The sequence below is a fragment of the Mauremys mutica genome, chromosome 1 (assembly GCF_020497125.1).
Source record: "Mauremys mutica isolate MM-2020 ecotype Southern chromosome 1, ASM2049712v1, whole genome shotgun sequence".
Lineage (NCBI taxonomy): Eukaryota > Metazoa > Chordata > Testudines > Geoemydidae > Mauremys > Mauremys mutica.
The window spans coordinates 76,582,864-76,595,056 of record NC_059072.1 but is presented as its reverse complement, the minus strand read 5'-3'; the positions used below and the strand labels follow the sequence as shown (position 1 = coordinate 76,595,056).

Sequence of the window (12,193 nt, the reverse complement as noted above, 5' to 3'; positions counted from 1 at the left end):
ATGTGTTGCAGGCCATCTAATCTTAAACATATTGTAAAGTACTTTTGATCATAATTGCTGAAGACACAATAAAGGTTTATAAAGACCATGTGTTTTCTAATGATCTCACATTACTATTTTTTACATGTTAATATAGAACTAAGAGTAATAAAGGTCAGCACAGGGGTAATACAATATCTTTTATAACTGACCAGGATGTCTAATCTTTTGAGTTTATTCTCTTCTCATATACATCCATTTTTTCATTAATCTTGTATGAAGAGTCTACAGAAATTCAATCTGAAGGTCTAGGGACATGCATGTCCTCCCATTTGCTGCTGAGTCATATCCTTGCACAAGTTAATAGTAGGTGTAGAAAGAAATTCTCTTGAGTCAAAAACCATTTGGTATTATTAGAAGGATGTTAGCTTTGGGTAATTTCTTCTGTTAAAAAAAACAACTAGGGCCATTTAGGTAGAAAACGTAGTCCTTAAAATAAATTTGGGCAATCCCCAATCTTATGATATGTATTTGTTGGATGCTGAAAATTACAATAGATAACCCTAAATTAGTTAAATAAAAAGATCATGAAGTGTCAATAAATGTGTTAATATGGATTACAGGTAATTGTGAATAAACTGGTATGACTATGTGACTTCTGTTCATTCATCACCAAGAATTAGAATGTTTTATATATATATATATATATATATATATATATAATTTTCAAGTGATGTCCCAGTGGAGGCTTAAAAGTATCTGGGAATGCTCAAGAAATAAGCATTCTGAGTTAATTATTTTCATCATATGAGTTAAGCACTTGTTCTGGCTTTAGTAGAGTGCAATGTTCCATTTACATGAGAGGTTTCCCATAAAAAATGACAAAATCAAATTGACAAATACAACTGAAGGACATAAGGGTAAGATAGGAGCTCATCGAATATTCTACAACCAAATCTATGCTATTGAAATTAACACATTTTTGGGTCATCAGCCCATGATAATCAAGTAAATATGCATAAAGCTCATTTTTCTTCTACTTACTTTGCTTTCTGGAAAAGATTACAAGAGAAGTACACTCTTATGTGTTTTTTCTTACAACAATTGCAGTTGCAGTAATTTTCTTTAATCAATTATTCTAATGGAATCCATTAAATAAATGCATAGAGGAAAAGAGTGTTTTTAGAAGCGGAAGATTATTCTCGAGGGCAGAATCTTGGTCTATTAATGCAATTACTATTATGTTAAATTTTAATCTATGTGAAATCAAATCAAAATGCAACTTGTGAAACCTGTAACTAGTTTCAAAAGTGAAAAAGCAATACAAACTGGATAATGAAAAGGATTATAGATGAGATATTCCAAAACACCTAAGTGATTTAGGATTGCAAGTCCCTTAAAAGTCACTTAGGAGCTTTTGAAAGGCTCTATATTGTAAATGCTTTTGAAAATCCCACTGTACATTGTTAATAATACAATTATTAAATTAGCATATTAGTTTGAAATTAGTTTTTCCTTTATTTTAAATTTCATCAAGGAATCATTGTCAGTTGGACAGTGAGCTGATATGCCAACAGAAATTCTATTTAATTGACTGATTCAAAACCTAAGAAATATAATGGTCATATTGTTTGGGGGAGGTAGTGTTTTCTGTAACTTGTTAGTCTGAGCCTCGCTAATGACACTTGCCAACAGAGAGCTTAAGACATAAGAAGAGTTTGAATATTTCCACTTGGGAAGGTGGTGGTTAGAAGAGGATCCTACAAACAGTATCATCCAAATCTTAAATAATCTTAGCAAGAATATAAATTGCCTCTGAAGCAAGTGAAGATATTCCTATATATCTTTCCCAAGCTTGATATTATGCTAAGAACTCTAACAGCTTTTAAGGCCAGGACTCCATTAACATTCCTTTGTGCGCACAGCTCTTTCTGCTTCAACTACCCTAATTGTTCTCTCTCAATACAAGGATTTTGCAACCTGAGTTCCCACCTAGCTCCTTCTTCAATGCAGAGGGTTCTCTGTTTGGGCTTTTAAGGCTCCCTGATAACTACTGCTCTATTCAGTACTTTTTCTATCAGGCTATCTAAGATTCCCTTTGTCAGTATGAGGTTCCCTGAATAAGGGCTTGTGACTCATTTTTATAGTCTCATGCCAATCAGGGTGGACACCTGTCCCCACAGGTGCAGCCTATAACAGCGGTAACAAGGCCCTAGTGAATCAGTTCTAGTCTTGAGGCAAATCTAAGGTAAAATACTTAGTACAAATTAAATCTCTTTCTTAAATTACTAAAATAGAATAATTCTGCTGCAATGATTTTTTGTAAACAAATGTAATGTTTGTGAATGATATCAGAGTGACAGGCCAAGACACTGAGGTCCAGATTCTCAGCAGATGTAAAGCAGTGTAACTTCCTTGCCTTCAACTCCATCTGAGAATCTGGCCCTGATTAGCCACAGAATAGGAAAGCAAAACAGCAGTATTATAAGCTTTTCTATTCTTCTATACTAGTAGTTAGTTCATGGTCTGGATTTTGTTTTACTACCACCATCTTTGCCAACTCTTAAGACTTAACCAGGGATCTCCACTGCTAAAAGCTTGAGCCAGACGCTCCAGTCAAGATCTAGGACATACTCAGATCCTCCGCGTGGACTGTAATATACACTAACCAGTGCAATGCATGGTTTGGACCTATGCTTTAGCAGAGCCCAACTAAATGTAATGAATTCTACTGGGCATAGAAGTCCACCTACATGTGTATGATGCAGCATTTGAGTCATAGTTCCTTTTCCTGTCCTTAGCGTCTCTTCCAGAACTACGATCATGGGCCAATTATTTTATTCTCAAATTAGTACCATCTTTGGAGGTGGTGTTTTGTTTTGTTTTTTTATTATGTGGACACTGATGTACCAAAACTAGGACCAACCACAATTTCCTCTTTCATAAGCTCCCAGATTTCCTTTATGTGGTAATGCTTTTATCTTGCTTTCAACTAGTCATGTAGGCCCAGATCCACAAAGACACTTAAACCTCAGATTTAGGTTCCTGTGTCCCAGTTTTAAGCTCCCCTGCAACCCACAAAACTCCCACTTGGCTGCTGACTAACACTGTAGGTGCTTAAATTCACTTGGCCCCTAAATTTTTAGAATAAAAGTTCCCTACCTGCCTAAGTTTCTGCTAGGGGGCACACTCACTGCTGCCTCACTGTAGACATTCAGGCACCTACCTCCCACCTTAGCTCCAGTGGAATACATAAACCAGGGGAAGATGGGCAGAGAAGAACTAATTTGTTTGTGATACCCATCCACTATGCATGTTCTGAGAGCACCTATGCAAAATCTGGCTAGAGGAGGAAGATATGTGCATACCTTATAATTTTTAGCCCGCTGTTTAAAGCAATTTCCTGGGATGTGGAAAACCCAGGTTCAAATCCCCTGATTTGAACAGAGGTCTCCCACACGTCACAAGACACCTCTAACCACTGGACCATGCAATATTCTGATATGAGCTTCCTCAATCTCTCTTGTTGAAGCCATTATACTTTGTATGATTAATTAATAAACACTGGATCCAGGGGATTGGGCACTGGGTCTCCCTCCTGCCAGATGGGATTTCTAACTATCAGGCTACACAGTCATTCTCTCTTTTTCTCTCTCTGGCCAAATGGATTTAGCCAAAGTGGAACAGCTTCAACAGGAGAGATTGAGGGACTCCTACGTCAGAATATCCCATAACTCATTGGTTGGGGCACTGTCCTGGATAGGTGTCAGAGGTCCCCATTGAAATACTTGCTCACCATCAGGCCAAGATGGGAAACAAACCTCAATTCTGCACCTCATAGACTCATAGACTTTAAGGTCAGAAGGGACCATTATGATAATCTAGTAGTTTGACCACCTGCACAATGCAGGCCACACAATCTCACCCATCCACTTCTATAACAAACCCCTAACCTATGTCTGAATTATTGAAATACTCAAATTGTGGTTTGAAGACCTCAAGCTGCAGAGAATCCTCCAGCAAGTGACCTCCTGGGGGAGTGCTCTAACCACTGGGTAAAAGTTATCAGGTAGGCTCCTCCTCCTCCAGCCATTTTATGTGGAGTGAGGCAAGCACCTAACTCAGTGGTTGTTAACCTGGGGTGCACACACCTCCTGGAGGTGCGAGATGCCCTTTCTGGGGGTGCAAGACATGCCCGTTTTTTTTTTAAGGTAAATCATTGAAAACACAAATTAAGCACAGGCACATAAGTACAACTACTTTCTTTCATCAAACCTATGTATTTATTAACATTAAATATTTTTAATGATTACTGTAATATACAAACAAAAATATATCTAGGCTTAAGGAGTGCGAGAACATATTTTGAGAACCAAAGGGTTGCAGGCTGCAATAAAGGTTAAGAACCACTGACCTAACTTATTTTTGCAAGAAATGACATAGATACCAAAGCTGACAGCCTCTGAGGCCTGGTCTACACTACGCGTTTAAACCGGTTTTAGGAGCATTAAACCGATTTAACGCCACACCCGTCCACACTAAGAGGCCCTTTATATCGGTATAAAGGGCTCTTTAAACCGGTTTCTGTACTCCTCCCTAACGAGAGGAGTAGCGCTAATATCGGTATTATCATATCGGATTAGGGTTAGAGTGGCCGCAGATCGACGGTATTGGCCTCCGGGCGGTATCCCACAGTGCACCACTGACCGCTCTGGACAGCAATCTGAACTCGGATGCAGTGGCCAGGTAGACAGGAAAAGCCCCGCGAACTTTTGAATATTTCCTGTTTGCCCAGCGTGGAGCTCCGATCAGCACGTGTGGCGATGCAGTTAAAAATCAAAAGAAAGAAAGAGCTCCCGCATGGACCATGCGGACGTGATCGCTGTAAGGGCAGGCAAATCTGTTCTATCAGCGCTCCGTTACAGAAGACGAATTAAAAAACATTTTTAAAAAATCTCCAGACAGACGCCATAGCAGGGACTCAGCGCACTGCTGCATGACAAGCATAACGGAAAGCCAAGGAATCAAATGGACGCTCATGGACTGGAGGACTCAAGCTATCCCACAGTTCCTGCAGTCTCTCTGAAAAGCATTTGCATTCTTGGCTGAGCTCCAAATGCTTCTAGGGTCAAACACAGTGTCCGCAGTGGGTCAGGGCATAGCTCGGTAATTTACGCACCCCCCCCACCCACCCCCGGAAGTGAAAGGGAAAACAATCCTCTCTTGACTCTTTTACATGTCACCCTATCTTTACTGAATGCTGCAGATAGACACGATGCTGCAGCACTGAACACCAACATCCTTGCTCCCCCCCCCCCGCCATGGGTGGCTGATGGTACAAAACGACTGGTACCCGTCCTCATCATCAGACTATTGGCACATGGGGCAGTGCAAAAGTGCTGGTAACCATGCTGACTAGCATCCGTCAGGTCGATCAAGGGCGCCTGGCCCTAATTTTTCCTGGTAGATGGTACAGTATGGCTGATAACCATCGTCATCATAGCAACAGGGGGCTGAGCTCCGTCAGCCCCCACCCTTCATGTGTAAAAAAAAGATTCAATTGCCCCTGGACTAGCAGAGGGATGCTGGGCTCCTCTCCTCCACACTCCTTACTGTCCTGTCTGGACTATCATAGCAGCTGGAGGCTGCCTTCCACTCATTTCTCACTAACAAGTCAGTGTGTCTTATTCCTGCATTCTTTATTACTTCATCACACAAGTGGGGGGACAATGCTACGGTAGCCCAGGAAGGCTGGGGAAGAACGGAATCAACAGGTGGGGTTGTTGCAGGAGCATCTCCTGTGAATAGCATACAGCTCATAATTTCTGCAGGATCTGACACAGAGCAGCTGTGCTCTCTGATACAGCGGTTCTCTAATACACTTGCCCATATTCTAGGGAGGACTGATTCTATTTTTAGATACCAAAAAGGAGGGATTGACTCAGGGAGTCATTCCCAATTTTGGCTTTTGCGCCCCTGGCTAAGAGCAGCCAGGGGCACTTATGACAGCAGCAAATGGTGCAAAACGACTGGTAGCCATGATCATCTTTTTACCAATTTATGGATTGGTAGATGGTGCAGTATGGCTGGTAACCATCTCTGCTGTCATGCAAAAGCAAAAGCATGCTGCTGTGTAGCGCTGCTGAATCGCCTCTGTCAGCGGCATCTAGTACACATACGGTGACAGTCACAAAAGGCAAAACAGGCTCCATGATTGCCATGCTATGGCATCTGCCAGGGCAATCCAGGGAAAAAAGGCGCGAAATTCGGAACCACCCGCGACAATGATTTTTGCCCGATCAGGCACTGGGATCTCAACCCGGAAATTCCAAGGGGCAGGGGAGGCTGCGGGAACTATGGGATAGCTACGGAATAGCTACCCACAGTGCAACGCTCCAGAAGTCGATGCTAGCCTCGGACCGTGGACGCACACCACCGATTTAATGTGTTTAGTGTGGCCGCGCGCACTCGATTTTATACAATCTGTTTTACAAAACCGGTTTATGCAAATTCGGAATAGTCCCGTAGTGTAGACGTACCCTAAGAGAGGCGTTCCTTCTTGTAGAACACAAGCAGATATAGGATCCTCCCTGCAGTGTGCATTTAGGTGCCTAACTGTAAGAAGGGACAGGACATAGGCTACATTCTTCTTATTGGCATCCCCCATTAGCTATCTAAGGGTACGTCTACACTACCCACTGGATTGGTGGGTAGCAATCAATCTATCAGGGATCGATTTATCGCGCATAGTTTAGACAGGATAAATCGATCCCCAATCTCTCACCCGTCGACTGCTGAACTCCAGCAGTGCGAGAGGTGGAAGCAAAGTCGACGGGGGAGCCACAGCCATCAATCCAGTGGTGCGAGGATGCAAAGTAAGTAATTTTAATTTGATCTAAGGTACATTGACTTCAGCTACGCTATTCTCGTAGCTGAAGTTGTGTATCTTAGATTGATCCCCTCGCAGTGTAGACCAGGCCTTAGGTGGCTCCCTGCATAGCACATTGGCTTTTGTGGATCCCATTCTTATGCACCTATCTTTCCCTGTGCATTGTACAGGCAGCTAAGGTGCCTAACTCTGGCTTTGTGGTTCCCATTGCTGATCCATTGATTTTCTAGATCAGGGGTCGGCAACCGGTGGCTCGCGGCTCGCCAGGGTAAGCACCCTCGCGGGCCGGCCCGGTTTGTTTATCTGCCGCGTCGGCAAGTTCGGCTGATCGTGGCTCCCACTGGCCGCGGTTCGCGGTCCCAGGCCAATGCGGGAGGCAGGAAGCGGCGCGAGCCGAGGGATGTTCTGGCCGCGGCTTCCTGCCTCCCGCATTGGCCTGGGACCACGAACCGCGGCCAGTGGGAGCCGCGATCGGACGAACTTGCCGACGCGGCAGATAAACAAACTGGGCCGGCCCGCCAGGGTGCTTACCCTGGCGAGCCGCGAGCCACCGGTTGCCGACCCCTGTTCTAGATGATGAAATGTTAGGTCGAGCATTGAAATGCCTACATCCCTTAGCGGATCTGGGCATAGGCACTAACTTTTTGGGTGCTCCATAATAATAGTGGATGCTCAGCAACCACTGGCAGCCAGCTCCCCGCCCCAGTGCCTTCCATATGCTGCTGGCCCCACTGATCAACTCCTCCCCCTCCCTCCCACTGTGATCAGCTGGTGTTGAGGGGGAGATGGAGAAGCAGGAATATAGCACGCCCAGGGCAGAGGGAGTTACTGGGAGGGAAGAGATGGGGTGGGAGGGAGCAGGGGAGGGAAGAGGTGGGAATGGGGGCTTGGGAGAAGGGATTGGGGTGGGGACTGGGGCAGAGTGGGGATGGGAAGTGGCAGGGCATGGGTGGGGGATTGGGGGAAGGTGTTGGGTGGTGGCAGGGCCTGGGGCAGAGGGTGGGGTTGAGGACCCCTGGAAGAAGCTTGTGTCTGTAGATCTGGGCCCTAGAGACTGTGTATTACTTTACTGTGCTGCGGAGCAATCCATCCAAAGAATCAGTAACTGTATTCTCTTAAACAACATTACTCTCAAGGTTTAAGGGGGTGGTGTGGGTGGGGGTGATGCAACAGGTCACAGACCAGATAATTTTTTAAAATCAAGCTGAGTCGCTGAAGGGCACACTTTAAGCTACTACTTCCAGATTATGATTGACTCCCCCATTTTTTTCAGATCACTTTAAGCACCAATTACTTTATTAATATTCCCAAGTATGCTTGGATTTGTTGAACGGAACTAGGTCCTGGCCATATGCATCCAACCCAGATATTGTCTGCCTTATATTGGAAATCCTGTACTACATATACTAATCAGATTGGATTTATTGCCTCATTCTCATCATTAAAGAAACTATCCTTACTATGCAGATAAAATTAGACAGATATTTATGCTAGGGACCTCATTTAACTCTTTTCTGAATTTGCTATAGTTATATTTGATATATTCTTTGCTCCGGTTCTTTCCTCTGCGTACTGATTTTTTCACTCACTGCATTGATTGTTCATCTGTTTTTGTGTCACATGACAATATTTCTTTACCATATTTTCACAGTTATTAGTTATATATAATGAGAACATTTTCAATTTTCTATCCAATGGGGTAGACACACACTCCAATACTGTTAACGTGTATTTCATGTCTCATCCAATTAGAATTAGAACATTTCGAATTTCTAACTGCCCTCCATCTAATAGTATAAACACAGGAGTTAAACAAAGGACAAGTTTGGGCAACTGATTCTACCTAGGTTTGGAAAACAATTAGAAAATCTTTTTTTATGCAAATTCAGATCAGATCTGAATTTGGTATAGGTAAAAAAGAAACCAAAAAAATATCTCCAGGACATCTTTGGAGGCTGAAATATCAAAGACTGGAAAAAAAAACCACAGATGTTATTTCTTGCCATGTACATCTTACTCTTGTAATATCTTGTGTGTGTTCAGTATCTACATGGACTCTCCAGCTGGTAAGTTTCAGCTATAAGCTATGGGAAATCAAGCATGACACATATCCTACTAAGGGAAATCCAACATCACTGGACTGAAACATTAGATCAATTTGGATATGAGTGTCTCTTTTAAAATACTAAAATGAGCTAATTATGAATTTATCAGCCAGCCATCATTGCAATGTCTGGGCAGTAGCTGCATATTTAAAACACCATATTTCGTGCAAACCTTGAGATACACACTCAGCTTCACCTGCATCTTCCAATAAACTGTGACTAATAAAAGGGCGGGGGGGAAGCCAATTAAAACAGGAATGTCACTTCAAGACATCACTCATAAAGGGGATATTAACATCCATAGTCTGACCCAGGAGAAGTACCTTCATCATGTCTTAACTTGGTTAGCCACCAGCTCAAAGTGACTACACATAGGAGCTAAGGATTTGCAAACTGCCCCCACACGGTCCACCATTCTGAAGTCCAACATCTGAAGTGCTCCATTGCTTCCAGATACTATGACAGGATTCAGGAGTAGAGGCACTCTCTGAGGTAACCAGGTCCTAGAGTGCTTTATGGAGGATAATCAATTAGTTAGAGAACAGAAGTGTATACATATTTCTAAGGCTCTGAACAACAAACATGGAGAGGAATTGTTTAGGATGGCACAAGAAGCCATAACTAGGAGAAATGGGAAATAACTGAGAGGAAATTTAGGTTGAATAACTTCCTGAAAACTTCCTGACTGAGATATGTCAGTCCATGTGACAACTTCCTAAGGGAAGTTGCAGAAGTCCAACCACTTGGGCCATTTTAATATTGGGACCACATATGCTGTATGGAATAAACTTGTAGTAGTGGGGAAGTAGTCTAGATGATTAAATAATTTCCATCGCTCATTTCTATGATTGTTCTTCCCTTCTCTTTCTTCCTTTTTTCCTACTTCACAACATTTCCTCTCTTGTGATCTGTTTAATTTCTTAACCTCAGGCAATCTATTTCTTGTTGCCAGGTTCCCTTTCTGATCAAGTTCTTTTCCTACCAATTCCAGACACATTGCTAGTGTGGTTTTCAAACTGATACCTCCCGTGCTATCTTCATCACAACAGCAGCATGGTGAGCATATATAATATTTGAGAATAAAGTGATTGTTAGTGATGGTGTGTTTCCTGGACTGAAATCTGCAAAATATAAAGAGTAGTTCTTCCTATTAGGAATACAGTTTGCTTAAAAAATATATACTCCTTGGATATATAAAGTGTAATGACAGATAATGTTCAAATGTTAAATTGTTACAACAAAATTCTAAATTTTGGGTTAATTGCACTGGTCTTCAGAGCTACTATGGTGACAGGCACTTTAGAAATGCTGATTCTGGCTAGATTCTAATTCTAATTTTTACACCAGTATTATTGTAAGTACTCTGATTTACAAGTGGCACCAGAATGAAGGCCATACATTTGGTTTATTTTTTGGGGGGTAGTATTATCCTGCCAATTTGGTCCTGCGGTAAATATAAAGTACATTCCTCCCAGGTCTTAAAACATCCAGAATTATATTATTACATAATTAAATTTTGGAGCTATGAAAGTTAAATAGACTCATATTTTCTCCCATGTCTTATAATGTTCATTAATTCCCTTTTGTACTAGTTCTGATAGTTTAAAATAAAATTTTAGTTTTAAACAAAGAAAGGCTTTTGTTAAAGGCATATAATGTATAGCTTTTAAAGGTGTCATTCCCACACACAGCTCTCACGCACTGGATAGGACTACAAAGTATCATTTCAAAATGTATGACAGGTCCCAAGGCTAAAAATACTATAGGTACATAATGCATTTCAAAAGATAGAGTACAATTTTTTGTCAGATAATGGTCTCAGCAGCATTGTGAAAATCCCTAAGGCCATTTAGAAACCAAATATCATTAACTACTATTTATGTATCTTCCTTTGTTACATACTTTACAGGAGTCCTTCCAGAAATATTCTTCAGTTTTTGTTTTCTATATAATTTCTCTTCTCGTCAACTTTAAAGTATTCATTTCTATTGTTCCCATTTGAAAAAAAAAAACTAACATTTTTTTTCATAGATTCATGGATTTCAAGGCCAGAAGGGGACCATTATGATCATCTAGCCTGACCTCCTCCACTGTACTGTATTGCATGATTTGGTCTCTTAACTGATAGGTTATAAGTTCTGTCAAATGCTATTACAGCGAGAGTGTTTATGCTATTATTTGCATCACCTTGCTTTGTGAAATTATGCCCCTTATTTGATCTTTCCTGGTTTGATACCACTGTAGTTAGTACTTGTGCTTCATTATACACACACTCATCTTGCCTGTTTGATTCCTCGTCACAATCTACTCTCCTGTATAGTGCACATGATTATTGCCCTGAATTTGTTGGAAGATTTCTGGGTTAATGTTCTCATTATGGTCTTTGACCTGAGCATTTAAGGAAAGACCTATCTGGACTTACTTGCTGGAACCTTTCCCTGAGCTCTTCCAGCAATTGTACTCGCCCACACGTTAGTTCTGACGAACTATGGTTAAGGATCTCCATCTCTCAGAAATGGGAGGCCTTAGCACTAATCTTTTTTTCTGTTTTTTTCTCTTTCCACAGCTTCCTCGAGATGGAATACAGGCTGTTTCTCCTACAAGAAGAATAAAACTTGGTGCTCATATGTAACATTGACTAGGAGACTAGGTAAAAGTTTCCCCAGGAGAAGCTGAACTTTATCCTCATTTCAGGTATTGTCTAGCAATGTGAGGTTTTGTGGCTGGATTCTGCACAAGTCTGAGGAGTATGCATACAGTTTTCTATTGTCAGTCAGTTCCTTATCAAGCAAACTATACAAAGCCAATATGGTCTTACATTGTCTCCAAAAGTTCTCCCTCCCTCTCAGGTACAAAGTTATCCTGGAAAGAGTATGTTGAACCAGTGGCATCATAATTCCTCCTGCAAGTGATGATGTCATAATTCTTAGTTGTTACAGAAGACAATTTCATAGGTAGGCCAATGGTTTACAAGGCTTTATCCTCCATACCTACTATAGGCCACACACAAAAGTATGCATGCACTATCCTCAATTGCTTACTATAAAGTTGCATGCATGTTCAACTGGCTGTTTTCTCTTTGGATGAGATTATGAAAATAAGCCCTTTCTTAACTATCTTGTTATGCATGTCCAGCCTTTTTTGAAAACTCATCTGGTACATTTACTCCAAGATGATAAAGTCACTGCAGAATATTTACACTTCTTGGTGACATCCATCT

General features: G+C 41.6%; 1 long non-coding RNA gene across 1 annotated transcript in view; it reads right to left on the bottom strand.

The window, feature by feature from the left end:
* LOC123365651 overlaps window positions 1-11,866 on the bottom strand; it is a 43,739-nt gene extending 31,873 nt beyond the window's left edge. Inside the window, exon 1 of the long non-coding RNA XR_006577679.1 lies at window positions 11,792-11,866. This is a non-coding gene — a long non-coding RNA (uncharacterized LOC123365651). The remainder of the gene's footprint in view (window positions 1-11,791) is intronic.
* Window positions 11,867-12,193: the final 327 nt, after the last annotated feature.